The sequence below is a fragment of the Lagenorhynchus albirostris genome, chromosome 3, assembly GCF_949774975.1.
Source record: "Lagenorhynchus albirostris chromosome 3, mLagAlb1.1, whole genome shotgun sequence".
NCBI lineage: Eukaryota > Metazoa > Chordata > Mammalia > Artiodactyla > Delphinidae > Lagenorhynchus > Lagenorhynchus albirostris.
The window spans coordinates 136,070,433-136,088,008 of NC_083097.1; the positions used below are offsets into that span (position 1 = coordinate 136,070,433).

Sequence of the window (17,576 nt, forward strand, 5' to 3'; positions counted from 1 at the left end):
GTATGTTTGAATGTATGATTCTCAGCCGGAAATGGGAATGAGAGTATGTACTAGGGAGAAAAAGAGGAACAGAGAAGGTCTTCTCTTTTTATTTCATATATTCCCTATCTTGGCTTGTTTGTATGTAGAAAATATATATATATATTCCTAAAGTACTCTAAGGTTTTTTTTTAATTGTGGTCAAATACACATAACATAAAATTTACCGTCTTACCTATTTTTAAGTGTACAGTTCAGTGGTGTTAAATATATTTACATTTCACACTGTTGTGCACCAATCTCCAGAACTTTTTCATCTTGCAAAACTGAAACTTGGTCAACAACAGTTCATCCACCCTCTACCTCCCCGCGCCTGCCCCTGGCAACCACCATTCTACTTTCTGTTTCCATGAGTTTGACTAGTCTAGATACCTCATGTACAGTATTTGTCTTTTTGTGATTGGCTCATTTCACCTACCATAATGTTCATTTTGTAGCGTGTGTCAGAGTTTCCTTTTTTTAAGGCTGAATAATACTCCTTTGTATGTATATACCACAATTTGTTTATCCATTCATTCATCGATGAACATGTGGGTTGCTTCCATCTTTTGGCTTTTGTGAATAATGCTGCTATGGACATGGGTGTATAAATACCTCTTCAAGACCCAGCTTTCAATTCTTTTACATATATATATATATCCATAAATGGAATTGCTGAATCATCTGGTAATTCTAATTTTTTGAAGAACTGCCATACTGTTTTCCATAGCAACTGCACCATTTTACATTCACACTAACAGTGCCCAAGGGTTCCAATTTCTCCACATCTTCACCAACAGTTGTTATTTTCTGGTTTTTCTTTCTTTTTTAAATAGTAACCATCTGAATGGGTATGAGGTGACATCTCATTGTGGTTTTGATTTGCATTTTCCTAATGGTTAGTGACGCTGAGGATCTTTTCACATGCTTGTTATCCATTTGTATATCTTCTTTGGAGAAATATCCATTCAAGTCCTTTGCCCATTTTTAAATTAAATTATTTTTTATTGTTGAGTTTCAAGTAAGTTTTTTTTAATATAAATTTATTTATTTTTTAATTTACTTATTTTTGGCTGCGTTGGGTCTTTGTTGCTGTGCACGGACTTTCTCTCTAGTTGCGGTAATCGAGGGCTACTCTTCGTTGCGGTGCACGGGCTTCTCATGCAGTGGCTTCTCTTGTTGCAGAGCATGGGCTCTAGGAGCGCGGGCTTCAGTAGTTGCGGCACATGGGCTCAGTAGTTGTGTCTCACAGGCTCTAGAGCACAGGCTCAGTAGTTGTGGCACACAGACTTAGTTGCTTCGTGGCATGTGGGATCTTCCCAGACCAGGGCTCGAACCCGTGTCCCCTGCATCGGCAGGCGGATTCTTAACCACTGCGCCACCAGGGAAGCCCCTCAAGTAAGTTTTAAAGTCAGTTTTATTGGGGTATAATTTATATAAAATAAAACTCACTCTTGGGGGAGATAAACTAGGAGTTTGGGATTAACATATACACACTACTATGTATAAAATAGATAACAAGGACCTACTGTATAGCACAGGGAACTATGTTCAATGCCTTGTAATAACCTATAATGGAACAGAGTCTGGAAAGGAATATATATATATATGTGTATATATATGTGTGTGTATATATATATATATATATATATATATATATCTGAGTCACTTTGCTGTACACCTGAAGCTAACACAACATTGTAAATTAACTATACTTCAATTTTTTTAAATGGTTTAAAAAAATGTTTTAACTCTTTTTTTAAGAGTATGGTCTGATAAATTTTGACAAACGTATGCATTCGTGTAACCAATACCAAAATCAAGATGTAGAAGATTTTCAACACTCCCCAAATTTCTCTCATGCGCCTATGCAGTCAATCTCTTCCCACTTTCAGTCCTAGAAACCACTGATCTTCCCTACAGTTTTCCCCAGTGTCATACAGATGAAATCCTCTCTGGAGGAACTAAATATGGGAAACCTGAGTCTTAGTCCCCTCATCAGACCCCGTGTCTCTCTTTTTTTTTTTTTTTTTTGAATTTTATTTTTTTATACAGCAGGTTCTTATTAGCTAGCTATTTTATACATATTAGTATATATATGTCAGTCCCAATCTCCCAATACATCACACCACCACAACCCTACGCTGCTTCCCCTCCTTGGTGTCCAGACCCTGTGTCTCTCAGAGTGGGATCTTGTGAGCTGTTTGGAGGTCTTTCTAGCATCTGAAACACAAAACTTTTTCATATGTATATAACCTTCTGTATCTGGCTTTGTCCACTTAGCATTATGCTTTTCATTCATGATTTGCATGTATCAGTAATTCATTTCTTTTTTATTGATGAGTGGCATTCCATTGTATGGATAAAGCACAATTTGTTTATTAATTCCCCAGTTTATGGACATTGGGTTGTTTCCAGTTTGGGGGTATTATTAATAAAACTACTGTAAACATGTGCCTACAAGTCTTTGTGTGTGAATGTATGTCTGTTTTCCTTTCTTTTGGGTAGATACCTAGCAGTGAGATTGCTGAGTTGTATGGTAACTTTATCAAAACTGCCAAACTGTTTTCCGAAATTTCTGTACCATTTGCATTCCTGCCAAGAATGTGTGAGATTTCTAGAAGCTCCACATCCTCACCAACATCTGGTATTGTTAGTCCTTTCAAATTTAGTCATTCTAGTAGGTGTATAGTTTCCCTTGTGGCTTTAATTTGCATTTCCCTAATGACTAATGATATTGAACATCTTTTTTGTGTTATTTGCCCACTGTACATCTTCTTTGGTCATGTGTCCAAATCTTTTGCTCATTCTTATTGTTTTTTTAAATCTTCTTATTCATTTTTAAGAGCTCTTTATATATCTTAGGTCCAATTCTTTTAATATATACGTGCTTTGCAAATATTTTCTCCCAGTTTGTCTTGTCTTTTCATTTCCTTAACAGCGTTCATGCTTTTTATTGTCCTATAAGTAAATTTTGAATTTAAGAATCAAGCAAACCCGGCAGACAGCTCTGCATGGTTGATGAGGCTTTTGGGGAGGAAAAGTTGGTCTTTGAGCAAAGGAATGCAGAGAAAGGAAAAATTTGTCCTTCTTCATTGGGAGGACTGAATGGAAAAGAGAAAAGACAATTGCTCCAGGTTCAAGCAATGTCCAAAGCTTTGTTGGCTGACTCTGCTCTGCAAGCAGAGTGAAGGTGGAGCTCCCCGACAGGATGAAATAATGACATGAATAAATGTGTAACTGTAGACAGGGGTAAGTGTTAAAAAGGCAAGATGCACAGTGCTCTGGTAGCTGAGGACCAGCCCCCTGGCCTGGTGGGGGGTGGCTTTCCTGAGGAAATGAAGCCTGAGCTAAGCTTTGAAAGGGTGGGAAAGGGAGCATTCCAGGCAGAGGGAACAGCCCATGCTCTGGCAAGAGGATGCTTTCTGAAAGGCCGGGGTTCATGGTGCTGATTGAAAGGCAGACAGGGACCAGACCATGCAGGGTCTGGAGGACTTTAGGTGGGTTTTTTTGTCTTCATCCTAAGAGATTGGGATCAAAAAAGTGGGTGATGTGATCAGTTGTGCATTTTGGAAAGATTAATTTGGCTGCTGAGTGGAGAATTAATTAGAGAAGAAACGGAGAATTAGTGTTCCGTCAAAGTTAGTTAGTTAGTCAGTCCATCTCTCTAAAATGGCCATAATTAAAACAACAACAACAAAAAACCCAGAAAGTAACATGTGATGACAATGATATGGAGAAACTGGAACCATTGTACATTGCTGATGGGAATGTAAAATGGTACAGCCCCTATGGAAAACAGATTGGCAGTTACTCAGTAACTTAAACATAGAATGACCATTTGACCTGACAATTCCACTCCTAGGTATATACCCAAAAGAATTGAAAACAGGGACTCAAACAAAAACTTGTACATGAATGTTCATAGCAGCACTATTCACAATAGCCAAAAGGTGGAAGTAACCCAAATGTATATCAGCTGATGAATGGATAAACAAAATGTGGTATATCCATACAATGGAATATTATTCAGCCATGAAAAGGAATGAAAAGTACTAATACATGCTGCAACATGGATGAACCTTAAAAACATCATGCTAAGTGAAAGAAGCCAGATACAAAAGGCCAGATGTATGATTCCATTTATATAAAATATCTAGAGTCAGCAAATCCATAGAGACAGAAATCAGATTAGTGGTTGCCAGGGCTAGGAGAGGAGGAAATGGGGAATGACTGATAATGGGTACAGGGAGGCCTTTGGGGTGATGAAAGTGTTCTGGAACTAGATAGTGGTGATGGTTGCACAAAATTGTGAATATACTAACTGTCACTAATAGTAAATTTCATGTTATGTGTATTTTACTATAATAAAAAATTTTAGTTTGTCCTCATATCCCCTCATCTATGCAAGAAGGAAGTTGATTTCATTACATGCTTCTGGTCCTAACTTTTTAAGATGCCATAACTGCTCAGCTAGTGTACGTTGCTCTCTGACCACCACAGGCTGACTTAAGTAAAACACTGAATAGGCAATAATATTAGACCATAAAATGAGAAAGTACTCTTTTCAGTGTCTTTTAGTCCTTCCCATTACGTCAAATTGAAAGTCTGACTTTGATACTAGTAAAGCCCTAACACCCCTCTAACACTTTCACTCAACCTCTGTCTCTCTCTCTTCCTCCCCCCTCTCTGGTTTAAGTACAGAGAAAGCACACCTCAGGCGCAGCCCTTTAGATAGGCAGCCTCAGAGCTCAATTTTAATCATATTGTTTTGTTTTCATTGTATTTACTTCTGTTGAAAACTTCTCTTTGGAGCAAGTGGCACTAGTATTTCAACTATGCAGATTACATAAAATTTTTCTTTTAAAATAGATTTTAGGGCTTCCTTGGTGGCGCAGTGGTTGAGAGTCCGCCTGCCGATGCAGGGGACATGGGTTCGTGCCCCGGTCCGGGAAGATCCCACATGCCGCAGAGTGGCTGGGCCCGTGAGCCATGGCCGCTGAGCCTGCGCATCCGGAGCCTGTGCTCCACAACGGGAGAGGCCACAACAGTGAGAGGCCCGCGTACCACAAAAGAAAAAAAAAAAATTATTAAGTGGGGAAATTATTTTTAAATATATATTTTAAAATAATAGAGGACCACAGAAATAGCAAAAATCATGGTGTGGCTATGCTAATGACTGAAGTCTGGGAAACAGTACAGTGTTCAATTACTGCTGCTACTTCTCAGGATCTAGAGGCCATCAAACCTGTGTAAATTATGGGCTGTGGACAAAGTTCTGGCTAAGACTCGGCTAGTACCAGCCCTCACCCATCTCCCACCCTGTCACTGTGTCACTGTGATGGAGCGAGGGGAGTGAGCCAGGGAGGCCTGCGGCTTGGAAATTAAAGCTGAGGAGACAGGAACTGGCTTCTCATCCAAGGCCCTTGAAGCTGACCTTGAGGGTAACTGGGGACTCAGCTGTGACTCCCTCACAGAAATCCTCAGCAGGGGAAGGGATGGATGAATGGTGAAAATAATCAATCAACCTGATCAGACTCACTGCTTCTCAAACCCCACCTCATCCTCCCGAAGTGAGAGGATCTGTTAGAAACAGGTCTTCATGAGTTGTGCTCACCCTGCTGGTCCCAGTTACCCTCCCAAGAGGATGCTACTGGCAGAGTCCGTTCCTGTGAGAAGAGGTCATAATAGCTCTCCAGGCAGCCTCCACAAGCACTCAGACTTCTTCTCATCATTCATCCTATTCAAGGAGCCCCTCAGAGCAGGGATTACTAAGAAGCCCCCAAATAAGTACTGTTTCTAAATCTAAGATCTAAAGGGCTGTTCATTTTAAGGTATAATAAAAGCAGCTCTCTGTGCTTTCGTTCTTAGAAAAATCTTCCTAGATAAAACATTTTGAGGAGTTTCCAATGTCCTTCAAACTGATGCCTTGAGAGCCCCAGGACTTTAGCATAGACAGCTGGGTTAAATAGCAAACCAGCTCTGTAGCTTCCTGAGGGGAGGGAGGATCTATAAGAAATGCTAAAACATCACTGGGATAAATTAGTGGACAAGTTAATTGGTCTCATTCCTGCTCTAAAAGGCAGTTCTTGATGGGGAGATTTTTTTTAGAATCCACTCTTTCCTAACATAGACCTAACTCTGTACAGTGCACGTGTTTGGTCAGAGTCAACAAAACATTGGTAATCATGGCAAAGAGTATGTTTCTTAAAGCTCTAGTTCTGCCTGTGCCTGGGAACATTCTCATACAAATGTTTCTTCTCCCTTTAAAAACAGAGTTTTAAAAAAAATAGGTATTCAAATGATGATTATGTTTTGGCTCAAAAGGTATCACAAATCAAGATATAACTTTGTACAACTCCCCAGCAGAACCCAGACAAAAGAAGAGCCCCCTTAACTGAACTCAGCTCCTAGAGTAGAAAAGTCCTGTTTACAAACTTGGAAGAGATGGGTGGTAGGAAGCTAAGGGACAAGACTGGAAGGTCAGGCATGGGAGGGGTGCTTGTTGAACCCCGGGACTGTTTGTATGTATCCATCAGCACATGGCCTCACAAGCAGCCCTGTCCTGGGACTCCCAGACACAGGAGGGGGAGACCCAAGTTCTACGCTCTGATCCAGAAGGAGTGTTAAACTTTCGGTAAGAGACCTCCACCTAGAAAATAGGTCTCAATCTGTGGGTGTCTTCTGCCCTGAAGTCAGGCGAAAGAGGAGTGGAAGGTAGACAGTTGACGTTGCTTCTTGCTGTTCCTTTTTGTCCACACCAGAAAATAATTTGTTTTCTTCCTAAGTGCCTGGTGGTAAAGAGTGATTAATTCATTTGAACCATGCAGGTGGGGTAGAACTAAATTATGCTGAAAATAATTGAAGTTAGCCTCACAAAATCAGTGGGCACCTCACCAGAGGTGAAACTTTGAAACTAAATAATGGACCTGTTTATGAGGACTGGATAATTTGTTAAATAATCTTAATTTTGTACCCTTTAACCTACCTCCCCAAAAGTTGTCTGATTCAGAAAAATCACAAAAGAGAGTTAACAAGAGAATAAGTACATGGAACAATAAGAGATGCTCCCCTGGATTTTTTTCTTAGAACATTAATAGGCCCTACTGGGTGGTTAATCTATTTCTATGTGTTTTGGTTTGGTTTTTTTTTTTTTTTGGCCGTGCCGCGTGGCTTGCGGGATCTTAGTTCGCTGACCAGGGATTGAACTCATGCCCCCTGCAGTGGCAGTGCAGTCCTAACCATTGGACTGCCAGGGAATTCCCTATGCATTTGTATTTGTAGAAAATCTGTTCATCCTCATCCCCACTAAACAAAATCTGAAGGGCAAAGTTTGACAATATACTTTTGGAGAGAATGTTGGCAAACATGTATAGTACTCCTGGGAATGGAAGTAAAGAAAACCTCTTAAGGAGGAAGACACTTCAGCCACCCCTGAGCTAAAGAATTGCAAATGCCGACTGCCTCCTTAGTAAGAGGGGGAAGGAAGAAATAGAGAGTTTAAGCACAATGAAATATTTTGATAAATTGTCCTGCCCATATACTTACATAATGAAGTCAGAGTATTAGTCACCCCAGGCGGCCATAACAACATACCACAGTCTGGGTGGCTTAAATAACAGAAACTTATTTTCTCACAGTTCCAGAGGCTGGAAGTCTAAGCTCAAGGTGTTGGCAATGTAGGTTTCTCCAACGCCTCTCTCCGTGGCTTACAGATGACTGCCTTCTCACCATGTCCTGACATGGCCTTTTCTCTGGCCTACGCACCCCTGGTGTCTCTCCCTCTGCTTATAAGGTCATCAGTCTTATTGGAGTAGGACCCTACCATTATGATCTCATTTAACCTTTATTACCTCCTTATAGGCTCTATCTCCAAATATAGTCACATTGGGAGTTAGGGTTTTAATATATGAATTAGGGGGGAAACACAATTCAGTCCATTACAGTGTATGAAAATTTTCTGGAAGGATACGCAGCAAACTGTTGCTAATATCACTTCTGGGGAGTGGTGCTGGGATTCCAATTTAGTCTTATTTCTTCTACCGGCATTTTTTTCCTCCTACCTGAATTTTTTTAGTGATATTATTTTAACAGATGATGATAAGAGGATATTAATTGGAAGGGGTGCCAAATTTTAGCCTGCCCAGTACACTTTCAGAGGCCCAGGCAGCCCTGAGTGTAGAGAGCCATGTGCCTCGCTTCTAGGCCCCATGGCTCAGGAAGCCTACTTTGGAAGGCATTAGCATCCAAGTGGTCCCCAATCCATCAGTGCTGGGGAAAGGGATGTCCAAGGAAGGAAAGGACCAGGTGGGGAAATAGCGCCGTCCTGTTGACAAGACCATAGGCCAAGAGTACCACCCGTAGGGCCCCAGCTCTGATGGTAAAGGTCCAGCAGAGTGGCCACAGGAGCGGGGTTGAAGGGGTGTTTGGAGCGGGGTGGAAGGGGTATTCACAGCCCCCTACAACCACTCACTTCTCATCCCACATTCTTCCTGTGAAGTCAGCATTGCTGGCAGAAATAACATCTCAAGGGCTTATGCAAGAAATCTGAGGAATAAATGAGAAGTTGCTTTCATCCCCTGAATTTATATAAACCTCCTAACTGCTTCCATGTCTGTGGTTGTTAGCCACTAATTATTAGGTGTTCTGCCTCTGTCAGCATTTTCATAAACTGTTCCTTTCTGTGAGACATGATAAGCATTTAATCAAGGCTGAATTCGAGGCATGTGTACCAGAGGGAGGGGAGAGGGGTGCTGGGGGTAGGTGGGGGGTAGATGGGAATGGTGAGTGTGGTTTTGAAGCTGTGAGCCAATACGGAAGAAAGAGCACTGAACTGCGAGACACTGAAACAGAAATAGTAGCAACAGCTGCCTTTAACTCTGCACTTGAAATTGGGCCAGGCACTGCGTTAAGTTCTACGTATCGTCTGATCCTCACCAGAAAACCTTGGTGTTGCGCTTACAGAGTGAGAAGCTCAGAGACAGTCAGCCACCCAGCCAGCAAGAGCTGTGTGTCAGTGAGGGAGTTGGCTGCACGTAACAGAACACAAGTAGCAGTGGCTTGAGCAAGTCAGATTTTTTTCTGTCGTGTGAGAAGTCTGGGGGTAGGTGACCCAGGGTTAATGCGGCCACTCCATACCATGAGGAGAGCCCCGTGTCCCTTCTAACATTTGCCTGTACTGTCCTTCTAATGTGGACGCAATGTCTCTCTTCCAGGCAGGAAAAGGAAAGGGACACGGGCAAAAGGCACATACAGCTGACTCTGTCCCCCTTTTATCTAAGGAGATTTCCAGAAAGTCCCATCTCTGTGTGCTTCCACTGCATCACGTGGCCATGTTTTTTGCAAGATGGCTGTGTGTGCCTGATATTGCGCCAGCATTTACATATATTATTGTATTTACTCTTCATAATAGCCCTGTAAGGAAGGCCTTTTCAACCCCTGGGTTCTAGTTTTTGTGTGTGTGTGTGTGGTACGCGGGCCTCTCACTGTTGTGGCCTCTCCTGTTGCGGAGCACAGGCTCCGGACGCGCGGGCTCAGCAGCCATGGCTCACGGGCCCAGCCGCTCCGAGGCATGTGGGATCTTCCCGGACCGGGATACGAACTCGCGTCCCCTGCATCGGCAGGCGGACTCTCAACCACTGCGCCACCAGGGAAGCCCTGGGTTCTAGTTTTATCCCTGCTATTACATAGCTAAGCAATCCTAAATAATCACTTTCTCTCTCTGGCCCCCAGTTTTCTCATCTGCTTTATGAAGGACTAGACTAGAGAAGGAGTTCTTAACTTAAGGTCTACAGAACCTTGTCGGGAACCTTGTCGGGACAGAACCTTGTCTCATCTGCTTTATGAAGGACTAGACTAGAGAAGGAGTTCTTAACTTAAGGTCTACAGAACCTTGTCGGGACCATGGATAAAATTCAGGGAGAAGGGTTGTGAATTTGGATGGGGAAAACTATTTCATTCCTATTTTCCCTAACCTCTACTTGAAATTTAGCATTTCCTTCTATTATGACTGTAGGCAACGGACCACAGTAATATTAGAAGAATCTGTGACTTTTTCACCAAAAGAAATCACAGATATTTTAGAGCATATTATAGTTGCATATTATAGTTGTTTCAGACATGTTAAGTTATCATTTATGTTTATCACTACCTCAAAATTATGGTAGTTATTAGACCTGCCATATTTAATGTGTTAATAAAGAGACATACATTTATGTAGATCTACCTTACAAATTTTTTCTCATATTTTAGTAACTATATTTCAAAATAATTTATTTTCTTCATAATCCTGTGTATTTTGCTTTATGCCTTTAAAAACATTTTCTAAGAAGGGGTCCATAGCCTTCAGCAGACTACCAAGGAGTACATGGAACAAATGAGACAAAGCTTCTGAAATATGAGCTCTCTTTGTCCCTCTGGCTGTAAATGAAACTATGCCACTAGCTATCACGGTCATCCTGAACAAGACCCCTCAGCTCTCCATTTCCTTAGTTTTCTCTTCTGTAAAATGGGAATAATACTTGCCTTATCTAATTAAGAACTGCTAGGAGAACCAGAGAAATCTGCACGTGAGCACACACAGATGCAGAGCTTGTGCCTTTTCAATTATGCACAGTCAACTTCTGAAGTACTAAGTAAATGATAAGGGTTATTAAATTATCCAACCTTAGACCTATTTCCTAGAGATGCTGGTGTTTTTCTATCACTTCTAGACAAGTGTCCTGAGACAGCCGTATATTTTCCTAGTGCCAGAGTGGGATTGAACTGGTATAAAATTCAATAATAAAGGGGAAATTGCACCTTAAATGCACTCGGATGGAACTACTTATGAACACAAGGAGATAAAATGACATTTCTCCAATGGGTCATATAACTCCATACCTTAGGCTCTGAAAAACTTAAGCCAATGTACCATGGTTAAAAGAAAAAATCATAGATCAGCCAGTCATTTCCTCTGTAATCTCTAAATACAGGGATAATTGGACAAATGACAGGAAAATTGAGAAAGTTGGTTTGTTTCATAATCTGTGCCTTTAAAATACCTGTGAATATTTATCAAATATTTATTCATCCAAGAAATCTGCTGAGGTGACCATAATTAATGTTTTTTTGTTTGCGGTACGCGGGCCTCTCACTGTTGTGGCCTCTCCCGTTGCGGAGCACAGGCTCCGGACACGCAGGCTCAGTGGCCATGGCTCACGGGCCCAGCCGCTCCACGGCATGTGGGATCTTCCTGGACCGGGGCACGAACCCGTGTCCCCTGCTGCATCGGCAGGTGGACTCTCAACCACTGCGCCACCAGGGAAGCCCCCATAATTAATGTTTTAAATAGCAAAGTAAATATCTACAAATATCTTAACTTGCTAAATCATATTTTAGAAATGACCTCAAATTATGTTTGGGGTGTTACTTAGTGCTTTCACAGTCTTAAACTCAAAGACACAGGATATTGGGAGGTAGTCAGCTTGGCCAAGGAAGATGGTTCCTAAACAAGCTGGTATTTTGATTGGTTTCCCCAAGGATTCATGGAAATACTTTGGGATGTTTTTGTCGCAGAGGATGTCTGGTTTGCACAATGGAAGCTGCTCTTTTTTTCTGGCTTTGAGAAAATGTCAGTCTGATTCTGGTGTCTGAGCCTCATAGAGAAGAACCCAACTAAAAGTTAGGATTAGGGGAAATTTTTATGCTACTAAAAACAAAAAAGAAAAGCCTACTTATATATATATATATAAATAAAAACAGAGAATAAACCCTGGTTTTCTTATGATCCTAGTGAGAGATCATTCATTCATTCATTCATTTACTCATTCATTTGTTTACGAGTGTTCCTTGACTGCTTACATTTTGCAAGGCACTGTGCCAAGCACAACTGATGTGGACTTTGCCTTCCTGACACTTAAGACTAATGTCATTAACATTAAAAATTTTAAGAGACAGGCTCTGTTCTAGTATTTTACTTATGTTAATTCATTTATGCTTCCCAATCACCCTAGAAGGAAAATACTGTTACTGCATGTTACATTATAGATAAGGAATGGGGAGTTTATTAAAGTTAAGGAGCTTGTCCAAGTTTACAGGACTAGTCGGGGGCTGAGCTGGGATTCAGTCTCAGCCAGTCTGATGCCACAATCCGTGCTCTAAAACAGCGATTGGCAAACTACAGTCACTGATCAAGTCCAGCCCAATGTCTGCTTTTGTAAATAAAGTTTTATTGGAACACACATGTTCTCATTCATTTACATGGTGTCTTTGGCAGCTTTCAGGTGATAATAGCAGTCTAGTAGTTGCAGCAGAGACCACATGGCCCACAGGCCCTAAAATATTTACTACCTGTCCCTTTCCAGGAAAAGTTTGCCAACTCTTGCTCTAAAACTGCTATGCTTTATCTGTAGCAGAAAAGACAAGAAGTAAGTAAAATAATTGAAAATAATTTTTTAACGTGCCATGATTCATGAAATGGAGCCCTGTGAAAGAGAATCGCTGGAGTGGTGGGGTGTGGTTAGAGGCATTCTCTTTAAAATGTGAGCCCCCAGAGAGGGGATCTCCAAGCTGAGATCTGAAACCTGGGACAGAGCTTCTTGCTGTGGAATTTGTAGGTTATTTAGCTCCCCCAATATCCACTGGCTCTGCTTTGACCTGAACAAAGGATGACAAAGAAACCAGTCTCCTTTCTAGAGTGAAAAAATTTCCTCCCCCTTTAAATGGGAGCCTGGGAGGATTCAGTGAGGGGAATGACAGATGAAAATGTTCAGCACAGTGCCTGACAACCATTTGGCACTCAGCAAACAATCCCTTCTTCCCTCTGACTCCCGTCCTTGACACCTGCTGGACCAAAATTGGCCTGCTGCCTGAACTTGCAAAGGTTTATACATCCTGAACACAATGCTTTATGCTTTAAAATGGGCATTGACATTTAATATAGTAAAGTGAGGGTTGGAAGTATGTGTCCTAACTCAGAATAAATTGTTTGGTCCAGTGGATGAGTCCCAGGGGAAAAAAATGTCCTAGCTCAGTCATTCCATTTGTGGTTGGGGCACGAATTCCCTTTCTTGATCCAAAGGACCGAGATTGAGGGCAGAGGGGGGTTGGGCAGTAGGGCAAGTGGGTGCAGGATGCTTGCCTTGGCAGTCTTCTGCATGACTCCCTCCAAGACTGTCAGACTCCATTTTATATGGTACCTTCATCCATCCATTACCAGCATTAAAGGCCTCATCTTTAACCAGGCTCTGAGCCATTAGCTTGACAATGAAAAACTGCTGAGTTTTCCTGCCAAGTATATATCCATATTTTTTATAGATATAAATCACCTTCAAAGCCACTTCTCCTTTAACAGTTAAGGTGACTATATCTGCCCACCCCTTTTGTTCTTTAGAAAAGCACAGACTTTGTGGTTAGACCCAGCTTTATGTCCTTGTTCTGTTCGACTAGCTGTGTGACCTTGGGGAAAACTTTTAACCTCTCTGAGCCTCAGTCTTATCATTTGTAATAATCATACCTATCAATGTCATCCATTTATACAATATTTGAGTTTCTACTCTGCAGCAGGCATTGTGCTGGGCTGTGTGGATTTCACAGCAAAGAAGACAGACAAGAGCTCAATCCTTGCGGCTCTTACAGTCTAGTAGAAGGAGTTATTATAATCAAGTAAATAAATACTCAAGATTGTTACAGATGTGATAAATGGTATGAAGGAGACCGGGTGATGTAATAGAGTGAGCTGCTTAAGTGATATTTAGGCAAGACCTGCAGAATGAGAATGAGCAAACCATGGGAAGAGCTGTTAATGGCAAATGGGAAAGTGGAACAGAAAGGTCTTGAGATGGGGAAAATATTGTGTTTTAGGAAGGAAGAGAGTAGTCAGCACCCAAGAGGGACAGTGGTACAAGATGAGGTCAGAGAGGTAGGTAGAGATCAGCTTACATGGGCCTTATGGGTCATGACAAGGAATTTTAGATTTTATTCTAATCAGACTGAGAAGCCAGTGAAAATGGTTAAGACTTGAACAGGACTCGTGTGTTTAAAAGATCAGTCTGGTTACTACTGCATGGTGATGGGATCATAGGAAGAAAGGGTTAAAGTAGGGAGGCCAGGGTTGTTGTAAGGATTACCTACAATTACAAATGTAAAATAATGCGTACACCCCCTGACACACCTAAGTTCTCTATGAATGTTAGTTAGCTGTTTTTCTGGAAGATCTAAGCCTCTCTTATCTGGTACTGTAGACATTAGCTTCATGTGGCTGTTGAGCATTTGAAATGTGACTAGTGCAACCATATTAATGGTTTTATTGCATATTAATTAAATTTAAATTAAAAAACTAGTATTTGACTCAGTCATTTGGGAAGTATTTTTGAAAATTTTGGATATATGAATCTATTTTTTTAACTGTAAATTTTATGAAATCTGAGTACAGATTCAAGGTTTTTTTTTTAATTAATTAATTTATTTATTTTGGCTGCGTTGGCTCTCCGTTGCTGTGCGCGGGCTTTTCTCTAGTTGTGGTGAGTGGGGGCTACTCTTCGTTGCAGTGCGCGGGCTTCTCATTGCCATGGCTTCTCCAGTTGTGGAGCACAGGCTCTAGGCATGCAGGCTTCAGTAGTTGTGGCACGTGGGCTCAGTAGTTGTTGCTCGCAGGCTTACTTGCTATGCAGCACGTGGGATCTTCCCGGACCAGGGTTTGAACCCGTGTCCCCTGCATTAGCAGGCAGATTCTTAACCACTGCACCACCAAGGAAGCACCCTGCTAGAACTTTAAAAATTGCATACATTACCGAATCCAAGCCTGTACTGCTCACCACACGACAGGCCAATAAATCGAGAGACGAGGGGCAAGGAATAGTGACTTTATTCAGAAACCCAGCAGACCGAGAAGATGGTGGACTACTGTCTCAAAGAACCATCTTACCTGAGTTAGAATTCAGGCTTCTTTCATACTAAAAGGGGAGGGGGTGTGGCTAGTTGTTGCAAACTTCTTATGCCAGAAATCCTTTATTCTTGCAGCTGTCCACATAGATGTGGTCACAATGTTCCTATAAACCTCCAACAAGCCAAATGTTATCCTCTGTTCTGCAACTTTTTAATGGGAAAGTGTTATACCTTTAAAGGTCAGAGCCTTGAGAACGAGCTGTCTGGTCTATCGCAGGCTATAGGCAACATTCTTTTACAAAGGTACAGAGCCAGCATGACTAAGCACAGGCGACAGAGCACAAGGGTTAGAGCTAAAGGAATAGATCTAACATGGGGTCAGGTTTGTTCTTCTCTGTTACACATACATGTCTCACATCTATTACTATTGGACATGCTGATCACAGGGAAACAGAAATCTAGAAATTTAAATCCACAGGATGTTAACTCTTGATTATGTCTCCTATCAAGAAATCTCAATTTGAAAATTAGAACTGGAAAAAAAAAAGCCATAGCATCCCTTGGAAACACTATAAGAATACAGGATCTACCTGTTAATTATATATTTTTATATACATCCCTGACTATTCCTGGATATTGGACCCTGCTTTAGCAAATTCAAGCACCCCAACTCTGGGAGAAGGAGCCCAGGACTTAGAGGATACCAGAGTGTAAAGCTTTGTCCCCAAAGCTGGGCTCAGTAGCCTTGTGGTATTAATATATTCACATTGAGCACAAAAAGGACTGAATCAGTGTAGCATAGACTTAAATCTCTAGCTCCAGGGAGCATAGATGCACAGAGCCTCCTAAAGTTTTAGTACAGTGTGTACATAATAAGTCACTGGGAGAGGCAGGAGTGATTTCCATCTCTGCCTGCAGATTCTCCACAAAGCAATTAAAATAAATTGCTTTAATTTAAAATACAGTTAAAGTTTGAGCTGGGGTCTGTTCAACGTGTTTTAGGTTCGTTATCCCATTTAAGCTTCATGAAACTTTCCGAGGTAGGTGTTAAGGTTTAGTGACTTGTCCAAAATTATATCACACAGCTGCTAAGAGGCAGAGCAGGGATTCAAACCCAGGCAGTCTGACACTAGAACTTACACTCTTAACCACCATACTGGGCAACAATCCCGTTGCCATGCCAGTGACCCAGAGGAGCACCCTTGAGTATAAGACTCCTTCTCTAATATCTTCCATCACTTCTACCCATTGCTGAGACTTGCTTACCCCCTTCCTAGTCCCTGCTCTGCTCCCAGCCCAGAGCTAGCTGGCCCAGACCAAGTGGGCAACTCCTTATGATTGAGAGATGGGCATGTGCCACTAAGAAACCACCCAGCTGCTCCCCCCCAGGGAGAAAAGCAAAGAGTAAATGATTATTTTACTACTCTCCAGATTTATTGCTGTACCCACCACAGGGTCTAGTATGCTGCCTAGCATTCATTCATTCATTATTTATTCATCCATGTTCAGCTTCCATTCTTTCAACAAACTTAGGTGCTCAGTCCCTTGTCTGGGGGGGTGTGAATGAAAACTTCACACATATTATCACTATTAATAATATTATTGTTATCATTAGTAACACAAGTAATAATTAAATTACTATTAGTAATTGGTCATAATAGTGGTAATACTATAATACCTTCGTTAATAATAATGATTACAGTAACAGCAAATATTTATTGGGCACTTGCCACGCTAAGTGCTATTAATATTAAAGTATTTTTTTCTATCTTAAGCCCTTCACTTTCTGTGTTTAATTCTTACAACGGTGGTATAAGGAAGTTCCAGAAGTCTCAAAATCTTCTTACGCAACCCATCAGAGCACTGAGTTACTCAGTGTTTTGGCCATAAATTCCTGAAAGAGGTTCATTCACCCATGTGATAACAGGATGTTCACTGACCCCTTACAACTGTAAACAAGACAGACATGGTCTTTGCGCTGGGAAAATAACAGAACTGCCCTCTAGATGAAAAACATTTCTTTTCCTTTTACAGAGGGGTTGTAAGCACAAAGAGACAAAATCTCCATGGTTCCCAGAATTGACTGGTGGGCTTGCATCTCTAAAAATGTTTCTTGCTTTGTGCTCTCTACCTCAGCAACATCCGACTGCTTATCATTCCCCAGAATGCTCCTAATATTTTCAAGATGTCCTTCAGCCTCTCCAGTTTTTGTCCTCTTAATGAATTATTCCTCTTTCAACAGACTAACTCAAATATCTTATTAGTGAAGATCTACCAAATTGATCCAACTGGATGTTTGTTCTTCTTGATGTTAAAAGAAAAGAATGGATTGCTTCTTCCTTTAGGCTCAGTAGTGCCTTTATCCCCCCCTTCCCCTCCCCCACTAGCCTGTGCGTTCCTTGGGATGGGGGAGGGCAGGGACTGTTTCTTATTAGGTTTCCGGTACACAGCTATTGTCACAAGCCCTGTCACATATTATTATTGTCTCTCACATTAATTAAATATTATGTGCCAAGTCCTGTGGGTCCTTGTCTTCTAGATTATATCATTTCTTTCTGCCAAAAAACTAAAGAGGGAGGAACCATTGTTACCCATCCCAATTTTTACGTATGAGGTAAATTTATATATTAAGCTTAGAAGCATTAAGTAATTTGTCCCAGTGTCACACAGCTAGTCAAGTGGCAGAGCCAGAA

General features: G+C 41.4%; 1 protein-coding gene across 2 annotated transcripts in view; it reads left to right on the top strand.

The window, feature by feature from the left end:
• The window catches only part of TTC1 (tetratricopeptide repeat domain 1), a 75,940-nt gene that overhangs the window by 1,384 nt on the left and 56,980 nt on the right, over window positions 1–17,576 (top strand). The gene's annotated exons all lie outside the window — the stretch shown is intronic.